The 12983-nt window shown below is 37.1% G+C and overlaps 1 protein-coding gene across 9 annotated transcripts in view; it reads left to right on the top strand.

Annotated features, from left to right (window-relative positions):
• Nucleotides 1-12983, top strand: part of TOX (thymocyte selection associated high mobility group box) — a 219771-nt gene that overhangs the window by 21262 nt on the left and 185526 nt on the right. The gene's annotated exons all lie outside the window — the stretch shown is intronic.

Raw genomic sequence — 12983 nt, 5'->3', positions numbered from 1 at the left:
CCTGAGTCAAATATGATCTACTGAAATGGGTGCCCTAATATTTATGGCCACCTGGTAGGGACCTACAAATTAAGAAATCCACAGATCTTACTGCTTAAGAACTAAGATTTCTTTATCTTTTTATTGCATGCTTTTTTGCTCTTTTGAGACATGAGAGTATTAACTGAATGCTATTAAAATGTTGGTTGTCATATGGATATAGGCTTTGCTGTTAATGGCATGTCTGTAAAGTACAGCTTTGCATATGTGTGAGGTGAGATGCTCTTTGACTTGTACTACTTACACAATATTCAGAGCTTCTCCTCAGACTCTCTTCCTTTGTGACTTTCAGTTTTGACACTTTAATGGTGGGAAAAAGTTTTAGGATATGAAACAGTTATTTGCCTGGTGGACATACCTGTATGTTTCCTAGGACCTGTTTTAAATCAGCAGAGTATGTGTAACATCGTAGCTTGTTTAGATGATGTCTGTAACCAAAACATCAGCAGTACTCCAGCTTTACTGGAGCTGTACTACACAGATATAATCTTTCTTCCAGTGGAAGAGCATACAACCTTTTAGTAACTTCATCCTACCATCAGTAGATTAGATTAAATCCCCATTTACTGCATTATATTAATATTTTCAATGGCACACTAATCCAAGAAATAAATGTGTCAGTTTCTATGGCTACACCGTAATGGGCACAGCCATAAGACAGTGCCTTAAGGCCACATAAAAGACTTAATGTACAGATTGAATAGAAGCACATTATTTATTACTAAGCTATCAAGCTGAGAAAATTTAGTGATCTCATTTTTTAGATTTGCTCATTTGACCTGGGCCAATTTGTTTGGCTGATAATATTGAGTATTTAATACCACAATGTTTTCTCAGTTTTAAGGATAAAGTGATTCACACTGATTTGTTTCAGACCAGTTTGGGAAACTGAATGATTTTTATGCTCCTGTGATATTTATTGATAATTTGTTGCATTTTTTTTTTGTGACTTGGAAATCAAATAAGATTCTGTCAGCCCTCAAACACATTAAAATTCAAATGTACTGTGACACAATGTGCAGGACACCTCCCCTCACCCTCCTCCCCCAGCCTCAAGATACCTATCTTGTGGCATTCTGAGTTATAAATAACTTAGCATGAAGTAAGGTGGGGCAACTGGCTTCAGTCCTGGGGACTCCTCTGACCCTGCGAGGAAAAGGCTAGGAGAGACTTGGAGGCTGATGCCTCTTTGTCATTCAAAGATTGAGCTCATCATCCTCGTCTTTAGTGAGTCACCCTTGGTGGAGCACTGGAACTATAATGTGCCATCTTAACTTGGAAGCCACACATGGAGTTTAGTCCTTGGAGGTGCATGATACCTGCCGTTTCACTCTCTACCCTGTGATGACTTTAATATGTTGCTCATAGGGTAAGAAAACAAGCCACATGGCTTGTAGATTAATCTCTGTCACAGGTTGGCTTCCAGGAGCAGTTATGATGTTTGCTGGTGCTGGTGCAGACCAGAACATGACTGCTCATCCATATTAGAAGATGACAAGAATTACAGAAGTAAAACTCAGGAGATCTGAGTGCAAGCTAACATAAAGTGACTGGAAGGCCTGTTGATTAGAGATGGTCAGGTGTCAGACCCATCAAATACCAAGTAGGTGAGAGATGGGAACAGTAAGGCAGTGTATGGTGAGAGCAGGTTTCTTCTCACAGTGTTTCCCCTCCTTTTCAGAACATAACAGTACTTTGGGAAGTGCTGATTGTTCAAATGGATCATGACTTGAATGCAGACTAGTGACTCACCAAATAATATAACTTTGCTTAAAATGTGTTACTTGAATATAAGTTGAAGAATCAGCAGGTTATTTTCTTTCCTGCACAGAACTTGTGGTTATCACATAATTTTCAAAAGGTTTGTTGAAAGACAAAATTGTTCCTACAAAATATTCTTTTACACTTCCTAGGAGAACTACTAATAACACTTTTAGACTACAACACTTGCCAAGAACTGACATTTTCAGAATTTCAAATGTCAATAAAACTTCTTAAAACGTTGTAAGGAGGCTGAGTGAAGACAAGGGAGACTTAGCAGAACATATTAGTGGTTTTAACGCGGGTCTCCCAGTCTACTTAAGCCTTAAAATTTATGTTCTGGAAAAGCCCATTTCCAGTAAGTCAAAATAACCTTCACAGCAAATTTTATCAACATGAATGCTAAAGAAAAGTGACAGATATGTATAGTATATAGCTCATGTGGAATGTGAACATCAAATTTTAACCCAAGAGCTGGTTACAAATAAAATAATGTGTCCATGAAATAATACAGACTTGGGAAAGCAGAAGGTACCAGCTTTTTCACCTCATTTGCTCTTTAGTATCTTTGTCCATTCAGGACATGTAGCACAATGAACAAATGATTGTTATGCAGTTTTACTTGAGGCCAGAGTAGCTGGTATGAAAAAAATATACAACTATTTCCAGTGTAAATTTTAGAGAAAAGTGGAAGTTTGAGGTTTCTGGACCTGTATGTGTTAAGCAAAACCCTTGGTGGCATACATAGTTTGTATTATATACTGCTTGTGCACTGTGTTAGGTGTAGTGTTTCCAAACACAAAATTTACTAGAAACATGTGTTCTGTCAGTCCCATTTATGCAGTCTGGTACATGGAAAACACCTGATGCACTGAGCACATTGTTACATGAGGAACAAATTGTTATGCAGCAATGCATTTAAACTGATGTATCTTCTCAAATTTTGTTTGCTGTCTACATTGTGTTGAGAAAAAATAAATCAAGATTTCATCAGCTGCCTATAAACAACTAGTCTTTGCATCCTGCCCCCATAAAGTGATATTATCAGGACAGATTCTCTGAAAGAGTTTGAGATCCCGTATGAGTCACGTGCTCACTGTCATTTTGGCAGTACTTTCCACATTTTGTTCAGATCCAGTCTTGTACTTTCTAGGTTAACAATGTTGGCAGGGACACGAATGGCAAAGAAAACAATCCCTGTTTAAGCCTTTTGTTTGAAAGAAATGTAATGTTGCTAGCAACAAAATTATTTTCCACAGGGATGAAGACATCTTGTTGTGTTTATTGTATTCTGCAAAACACTGAGCATAGCTTTATTATAAGCAAATGAGACTTTCCAAGTAACAAGTGCCCTCTGTTTAAACAAATGATTTTCTATCCAAAGGTTAAACACGGAGAGATTTTTCTTCTTCGAGTCATGCTTATGACTTTGGAGAGTCACCAAGCAAGTATGCTTAAAAAAGAAAATGTGAATGGAAAATTCTGAAGCATTTTGCCCTTTTGGTTCCTAAGAGTGAGCTATCGCTTTTCTCCACCATGGTCATTAATAATGACAGATGTATGTGGTGCAGAGTTCACCTACATTATTGTCAGTAACAGGGATAGAGAGAGAATATTTATTACAGCAGAAGAAGGGAGGGGAAAGACATGATGTTGAATCAGAAGACAAGAGCAGAGTTCAGTGTTTCTTCGTTTGGGTGGGGAGGAGGGTTAGCAGAGAGCATGCATTAAGGTTTCTTAGAGACTGATGCAGCTCTCATTGAAATCAGTTGAAATACTGCTACAGGCTGCAGTAAGAGGTGGATTGATTGGATCATTAATATATTGTGCTTTACAGTATTTCAGTAATGCAGATTTATTTCACCTCAGCAAAAGCTCTTATTGGTTTGGATTTGCAAACAAGCATAGTAACAATCTCATTTTATTTATTTATTTTGGTGAACTGACCAAACATTAAATCATGTTCATGAAATGATAAAAGGACACTCCCAGCTTGACACCCATTTGTTTTGAAGACATGAGCAAGTATAACTTTTGGTTGTGCACCTGTCCTGTAGCACAACTTGAATTTTTTTCTCATTTTTTATTGTCCATTTTCCAATATATATACATATGCATATATGTATAATTTTTCTTGCTTATTCTTCTGTGTGGAACATAAACACAGCATCCCCTGGAATAGTAGGGAGACTGATGAACTGACAGTATTCAGGCATCACTGGAGATTGTATACCCATTGGCTCGCATTTCATTCTACCTGTCTTTAGTCATTTGACTATGCAATCCAGAAGTCAAGGAAGACATGAAGCATTTCCAAAGGAGTCAGTTAAATATTAGGAGTCTTATTCAGTAATTGAGTATGAAGGAATTCAGTCCTTCATGTCATGATTCTGTTGAAAAATACATTTGAAATGATCACAGAATCACAGAATTACAGGGGTTGGAAGGGACCTCAGGAGATCATTTTGTCCAACCCCCCTGCCAAAACAGGCTCCCTAGAGCAGGCTGCCCAGGTAGGCGTCCAGATGGGCCTTGAATATCTCCAGAGAAGGAGATTCCACAACCTCCCTGGGCAGCCTGTTCCAGTGCTCCATCACCCTTACCACAAAGAAGTTCTTTCGCATGTTGGTGTGGAATTTTCTGTGCTCCGTTTTTTGGCCATTGCCCCTTGTCCTGTCCCCACAAACCATTGGAAAGAGGTTGGCCAAATCCCTCTGTCTCCCACACTTAAGGTATTTGTAAACATTAATTAAATCCCCTCTCAGTCTTCTTTTCTCAAGGCTGAACAGACCCAGGCCTCTTAGCCTTTCCTCACAGGGAAGATGCTCCAGGCCTCGTATCATCTTTAAGGCCCTCCACTGGACTCTTTCCAGGAGGAAATGATAGACAAAAAGTCCAAAAATTCATTTGGTAATGAATGATGTCTGGATAGAAGGTTTAGGAATATGAATACATGGTGCAATGTTTTTATCACCTGACAAATTATGTCCTACTTAAGAAATTATTCCTACGTGAACTTGCATTGTATGAAAGATAAATAGATGGAACTTGGATGCCTGTGTTTTTGTGAGAGACACATAAGATTGGATTGGTATATCTCTGCCCCTATCCAGTGCTAAGGGATTTGCAAATTACCAACTTTAACTTTCTTTGTAATAGAGCTTTTTATAATACGTAGCAATATTAATTTAAATTGGATTTGGTATTTCTTTTAATCTACAGACATAGATTTTTGTACCTATTAAGTATCCCATTGATTCCTGTGAGACCTATGGACTAGCACAGACATTTGAGAAAGTGGAACGTATTGCAATAGTTGGAACTGTTACTTACAGACTGTTCAAGTATTTGTATACACAGGTTCTCGTTTGTATGCTTGGGTTCCTGTTCCTGCAAATACCCATTATTATTTGTGAGCATATCATTGTGCTAAAAATCATCAGTAAATTGCTAATCAATAAGACAATTATTGACTGCTCTGTAAGGAGAATTTATTAATACACCACACCACCTCATTCCATGTGGTGTTTACAGTCTCATTACCAAGAGATTATAGGAAAACAAACAAACAAACAAACAAAAAAAAACACCTCCATAAAATGCCTTGAGAAGTTAATAAATCCAAGCCTTGAAGGGGAAAACCATTAGTACATTACTGGTGTGGAAAAAGAAGTCTTCAAAAGCAGTTTACATGGTGCTAGCTCTGGTTCAGCATCTGATTGATTCATCAGAATTAAAGAAGTGATGCATAGGGCAAATGATTGTCACTTGGTGGCTGGATCACCAAACAAGGGCCCGACATTCACCATGAAGTTAAGATAGCACCTGGCTGTCCATGCCAGACGTTCTTTGCATAACAGCCTGTTCAGCAAATAAAACAGTTCAATTATCTGCTAGATTTTTGTCCAAAGGAACAGTGCCAATGATACTGGAGTACTGAGGACCTGACAACAGAAACAAGAACCACGTTGTAACAGGAAACTTTTTGCTATTGAAAAAATTACCAACATAATTTCAGCACTTTTCCTGCTGTTACCTGCTTGTGCTTGTGTAGTGGAGTCCCTGGTGACATTGGCACAGATGCTTATTCTTCAGCTGTTAACAAAAGGTATAGCTATTTTTTGGTGTGTATTAGAAATGCAAAAGTTTCTCTAAAGGGAATGGGTAAAAAGAGACTGATCTTCACCTTCTGTAAGCTGGGAGGCCCACTGGCTAGACTGTGCTGAACTGGTCTATGCAAGTCTTAAAACTTCCACAATCCTTTCTCTGGGCACTGAAGTCTATTTTATTTTATTTTTTTAAAATCTATTTCAAGAGGTTTCCGTTCATTTTATTGGATTTTAGCGGGTCTTGTTCCTAGAATAACTATAGTCAACAAAATAAATAAGCAACTAAAACCAGCAGGTTTATAGCTTGTTGTTACATGACTTACTTTCTGCAATAAAATGATAGTACTCACCCTCTTAGACAGCTAAGATGCTTCTTTTTGCACGTAAGGTATTCTGTGGGATAAAAATCTATTCTGTTTCAACTCTATATGTCTTACTGTTTTGTGTGTGTGTGTGTTTTTTTTTTTTTTACTTTACTTTTTTTGGCACTATTTATATATTGATACTATTTAAATTATAGCTTTTTAAACTTTCAAACATGAGTCTGAGACCTGCTTCCTACTCCCCCTCCTCCCGCTCCCCCCCGCGAGTTGAAGTGAATTTCATGTAGTTCATTAGTATGCATTCTTCAGTTTAAATATTTTTGCAAACAGTAATAATAAATAATTTCTACCAAAATGAATGTGAGTTTTGAGCTTCCTAATGACTATTTAACAGATAATAACATAAGGGGAAAAAAGGAAATAATTATAGTGCTTCATCCTTTATTAATGACAGTGTAAACAACATTATAATTGAAAACAACATTGAGTATAAATACTAGAAAGGGGTTGCACTGAAAAAAAGAAGTAGGTTTGAAGCCTTTGAGCAATCATAAAATTTTGCTTATACTTCCCAGCATGTGAAAGAACTGCAAGTAATTCTAGAAGTGGAAAAAGAAACACTGAGAAATGAGACAAGCACTGCAAAGATTTAATTGTACTACAAATGCAATAGGAAGAGGTAAGAGTAGATCTTGTCTGTGGTACGGGTGAGAAGGACTGGAGTCCCCCAGAGTAGATAGATGGATCCATCATAAGACCTATCACTGACACCATTGTCGGACTTCTCTTTTTAAACAATCTTCCTAAAAAAATGCCAGTGTGTGGGCTAGCAGTCTGGTTTGTCTTTTCATCCCTAACATTGGCCCCATCAGGTATGAGTAGAAAATGTTAATCTGTTCCTCATTGTGTGTCTATCTGATGTCTGGAGAAAGGTCTTCAGCATTGAGTTCTGTAACTTGGTTCTGCATCAGCTCCTTCTTCATGTAGCAATGCATGAATTTCTGTGTTCTGCACTTTTTAGCCTGTGTTCATTGCATGATCAAGCCCACCAAAGCCGATCTTTTAGTTTATCTCAATCAGGTTTTATAATTTGAAATGTTTGCTTGTCTCTGCTGCTGCTTGACAATCAAAATGTTATTTTCTAAGTTAAGTGAACAATAAAATACTGAGTTGAGAGTTAGAGTAGTGATATGAGCAAAGTTAGCAGATCTACAGTAATTACAGAATCAGATTTGATATAGTGAGTGTTTTGATTTGCATAGTCCTGATAATTCTGGAAGTGCATGAATATATTTTATTTTTGGAGAAAGATTTATTGTACAAATAAGTTAACCTCACTATATTAAGGGAGCATTACAGAGGCCAAGTAATTATTTGCATGAAATGTATACATATATATACACATATACTAATACGTACACATATGCCTGAACTAATGAGTGGTCATTTTCTCTAACTGTTAAAACCTGCTCTGAGCTGCATTGCCAAATCTACCAACTTTGATTATAGTTCTAAAAGTCTATCATCACACTGTTTTGATAGGAGAAGGCATAGTAGGCACAGGACAAGTCCAAAGTAGTAAGCAGTTCGTGTCTTTGGGAGCTTACTGATCAAAATAAATACAGAGGAAGAGGAATTAATTATTTGGCATTTTTTATGTTCACTTGGTTAAATACATTTACGTTACATTCAATAGGAAGCATTTCCATAGTAATTTGATATATAGAAACACATATAAACTGTAACCAAACATTGTGTTATATCATGTCTACAAGGGAAAGGTAGTGAGTTCCAATTCTGCAGGAGTCACCTTCTATTAGGGTTCCTTTCTATCCTTATTCTGTATGTCAGATGGATCGCTACATTTAATTAAGCAGTAACAATTGAGGTGCAGATTATTTCCTGGGGATTAATGACCAGCTGGACAGAGTTGATAGCCCACGGTATTGGATAGATTAGGCTGCATAGCTTTGTGGATTAAGTAGGAGCCTTATATTGTAAAGTTAGTCACTTTGAAAAGTGTAAGAGAAGCATCAACTTGAAGATAAAGTCTATATTTTTTATCTTTTGTTCCTTCAGCACCAAGCAGATCAGTACATATCCAGTTCTTGATCATCCTGTTGTCCTGAAATGGCCTGTGCTTGAAACAACTTTGTTTAGAAAGACAGGCCACTCCTAGTTTTACCTCTAAGTAGTCCTGTTGTAGCTGGGATTGGCTAAGGATATGAGACACAGGTTTGTAGAGAAGTAATAGATCTTTTCTCAAAATATCACACAAGTTCTTTAGCCCAAAAGTTACTTTCCATTTTTGTTGCAGTTTGCAGACTGCTTATGAACAATTTTGGCGTTGTTCTGCATTAGGTAATTGATTTAATTAAAGTTTTGCAGACTTCATTTCAGTGATTCCTCCAGTACATTTTGACATGTTCATTTTTCATAACCATGTTGAATTTCAGCTGGAACTGTACACATCTAGATCACACTTTTACCAGCTGCCAGTGTTTGAGTGTCAAAGTCCTTCAATTTTTGTTTCTGTTTTTATTTTGCCTGGAGTTTGGAAAAACCAAAGCCAAAACCACTACAAGCTAGAGCCTCTTGTTATTTTGAGCCTGCATACACTAAGAGAGCATACCTAAGGAGGGCCCAAAGACTCAGTTTGTGTTCTAGGGACCTGTTGGAAGATGCAGTCCACACTTTTCAGTAGATTTCACTACAAGCTAATCTACATTAACAGGGGGTTGGTCCCATGCAGCTTTCTTTCCATCCTGAGGTCAGGATGCATTCATGGTCCAGCACTGGGGTGCACACTGAGACATGCTTTCTTTGTATAGTGTCGTATGCAGCCAAAATTAGTCTCCTCCTGTTGGCAGTTGAGGATATTCCAAATAAATAGGGGAGCTTTAGGAGTTTCTTCTGAACTGTTTCTTTTCCATCACAGGCTCATTCCTACTGAGGAGAAATTCATCATTAGTTGTCCTGTATCATGCTTTCTTATGTATGTTCATAGTTGATTTTGATGTATTTCTTAATGCTTTAGAGAACTAGCTGAGGTCTAAGGTTCCTGACTATCATTGTGCAGGCAATTTTGTATCTGCTTTCTAGGTGCAATTAACAGAAATAGGGGAGATAATAAAATGTCAGAATGTTAATAAATACAATTTTTCCAGCTAAGTGCTTGCCTCTTATTCCTTTCATACTGCAGGTGTGCTGTCACTATGATATCTATGCCCAAAATGCAATATGTAAGAGAAGCACATCAATCTCTGTCTGTAAATTAATTATTTTATTCACCTGTTCCTTGATAGAAAATGGAAAATTAATAATGTCCTAAATATGCCATAAAACATTCTCACCATTTTTCTGACTTCAAAGAAGGAATATTGTGTATAGCAATCCTTGTGGGCTGGAGTCTGTCCTGGCCTTATGTATTTATATTACTTAGGTAACAATATCCTAAAGGCCCTCCATGGGCCAGGCTATGATCAGCTGTGATTCTGGCTTTTCCTCTCACAGGATGCCTGGAACATCTCACATCCAACAGAGGGACCAACAGAGCCGCTGCCATGGCAAGGGCTCTTGGATTGTGACTTCCCAACCTACTGCAGACCATATTAATATACAACAAAGAGCATGTTATGCCCCATGAGATCTCTCTCTGTGCACCCAAGAGCTGTTGAGAATACTCCCTTTCAGGGTATAAGCCAGTTTATCTTTTAGTGTGCTTTCTGTAGAAAGCTCACTTGAGCCTATGTTACATTTGAGTAATTGGCTGCAAAGTGCAGCCTTCTAAACTGAAATTGTGAGAGCCTCCATCTTTCTGAGCAGTAAGGGTTGAATTGCAGGCTGCCAGAGCTGAAAACAAAGTACAGCTCGAGTGAATCAGCCAGGATCCCATACCACACATAGACCAATGTTCAGGGGAAAATCTCATTAAAGGAAAAAAAAAAAAAAAAAAAAAAAAGACAAGGACTTCATGTGGCTGTAGCTTTAATGATTTTCCCCTGTGCTTTTTTGTTGTTCCCATAGAGTATATTTTCAATCATTTTTTTTTTTTTTTCTGTAGCACAAGGTACGTTCATCAACTTTAATCTTAGTTTTAATAAGTTAAATGCATACCCATTGGAAAACAAGATTTCTTCAACCCAAATATTTCTCCTTTTTCTGTATTAAGTCAACATGGGACTTTGCATTGTTTACTTTAGTGTAGTGATAATTCAAATGAATAAAAGAAGCAACTGTGCACATTATTTCTCTGGGTAGAAATGGGAAGCAACTTGCTGTACACAGAATCTGAAGTATGCTCATTCAGGCATTAAGAGACCTTATGCAGTCATATTTCATTTTCTGTGTGAATTTATGTAATTTGGATTTTCTTTGTATTTTATACCATGCATTTCTGAAAAAAATGTTAGTATCTGAAAAATATTAGGCAAATATCAGATTCCTATGTTTACTGATGAAAACATTTCTATGTCAGAACATTTGAAATACACAGGAATGTTTTAGTTCAACAATAAATAAATTAAAGATAACATTAAAGGAATCAAAGGAATGAAAACTCTTATTTGTAAGACCTATGGAAGAAAAGAATTGAGGAATGGAATTGTGTGCCTGAGTGGTGTGGCAGTTTGGATGAGGATGTGAAGATGTGATGAAATAAAAAAAGGAGAGAGTAAGTTTCATGGGCATCTGCAGATCTGTACATCTAATGGGCAAAAGTGTCTAGAAGGGAACAGATATCCTGGCTGCAAAGAGTGGCCTGCTAGCAAAGTGGAGGAAGAAAACTAATAATTGGGAAGAAATAAAACTAAGATAGGGACTTGGTGCACTGGAAATAAAGAAGAGAAATGGACAGTCAGAAGATAGCTGCTCTGCAGCAATTTTTTGATATACTATCTCCACAAAGCAAGACAGAGATAATAGAGGGGCCAGAAGCCAGAAACAGCTAGAAATTGCAGAAGACAGGAAACTGTGAGAAGATACAGGCTGATGGTTGATCTGCACCAGCATCTGACATGACACACAGCTGCACGTTCCTTGCTGAAAAGAATCAATGGACCTGGCACCAGAGAAGCTAAACACAGTCAACAGAGTAGTGTTCATTTTGGGCCAGGTAATACTGCCATCTGCCATAGATCCTTGTCAAGGCCTGGGAACAAACTCAGAGAAGAGGAGGACATTTCAATAGAACAGAAATACTGACTGAGTGATCATAAATTGAGTCAATTTTAATTTCATTGAGAAATGAGCAAAACAATGAAATCATTTTTGCAGGACACTTTGAACAATCCAGTAAATTGGGACATTCTACAGATAAAGAAACTGCATATATTTGTATACATATATATGTATACAGCTCTGTATTTAGAGTTACATACACTTATGTTCAGGTCTTATTTTCAAATTTATTTTTTACAATTTGGAAATAGAATGATCAATAAAAAAAGAAATCAAGCTATGGCTAGGGAATAGTTACAGCCAGGACCAGTAAGGAAAATCCAGAAGCAGCAAAAAGCAAAGCAGTATGTGAAGCTGTTACAAGATGGTAAATTGAATTGCTTGCTTTTTTTTTTTTCTTTCCTTTTTTTTTTTTTTTTTTTTAATAAGAAAAATATTGTGTTGCTACCAGATTGCATATATTTGAATAAGAGAAGTATGTATGGACAGCAATTCTCATTTCCCATTTTGGTAGGAGGAGGAAAGTCTTTTGCAATCTCTTTAAAAAGAGATATCAGAATAAATACTGTTACAAACTTGATGAAGTCATGTGGATTGAATAATTAAACATAAGGGAAAATTTGATGTATTTTTATTTTCAGCCAAAGGTGCAAAAGATCAAACTTTATTTCTGAAGTGGCAGCTAAAAAAGTTTTTAAGTTGTGAGGGACTCCAGCCCTTAGTGAAGAACCAACTCAGGAAGAGTAGTAAGACTAAGCAAGAAAAGCCATATAAGGATTAAAGTCTTATCAGGGAGGTTAAAATGGCCAAAGTGAAACATGTTAGACTTTGCAAATGGTAGTGAGACAAACAGTCAAGGTTCTTCAACTTTATAAATAAATAAAAAAAAAATAACAAGGAAAGAAGTACAGCAGCTGTGCAATATGGATAGATCAAATCCACAAATTGTCTTTAAGCATCTCAATACCTGAGCTGGATATATTATATTCAGTCAAGACAAATAATGTGGAGTAGTTAGAAACAGGAGTATGAATATTGAAACAACAGACATGTAAAAAAAATATTTAAAAGAGCTAAATGTGCCACAGTCAACGTGAAAGAGTTCTGAAAGGACTGGTGGAAAAATATCACAGGACCTGTTGGCTTGGTTTTGAGAGTACCACGGGCACACGCTGTGCATGGTATTTGCTAGCAAGGCAGTGTAACCTACACTGGTGGTTGGGGTCCTACCATGTCTAGACTGAGCCCAATACCTCAGCTAGTGGGGCATTCAGAAGTCTTTTTTCTTTTTTTTTTTTTTTCTTTTTTTTTTTTTTTTCTTTTTTTTTTTTTTTAGTCTGGTGAAAAGAAGGATGTTAGAGATTTCTTCTCTTTATAAATATCTGAAGCAGAAAAGCACTAGGGAGGGACAAGAGCTATTTCAGTCAAAGCACAATATTGGTATAAGAGCAAATGGTTATCAATTGCCAGTGAATAAATTTCCAGCCATCAGAACACAATGTTTTCAGTATACCATTCCAGTAGGAGTAATGGTGAGCAAATGGCACAGGCCTTGACAGCTGAAAGGGAGGAC

Source organism: Oxyura jamaicensis, chromosome 2, assembly GCF_011077185.1.
Source record: "Oxyura jamaicensis isolate SHBP4307 breed ruddy duck chromosome 2, BPBGC_Ojam_1.0, whole genome shotgun sequence".
In the NCBI taxonomy this organism is placed as follows: Eukaryota; Metazoa; Chordata; class Aves; order Anseriformes; family Anatidae; genus Oxyura; species Oxyura jamaicensis.
This window is presented reverse-complemented; position numbering and strand designations above follow the sequence as displayed.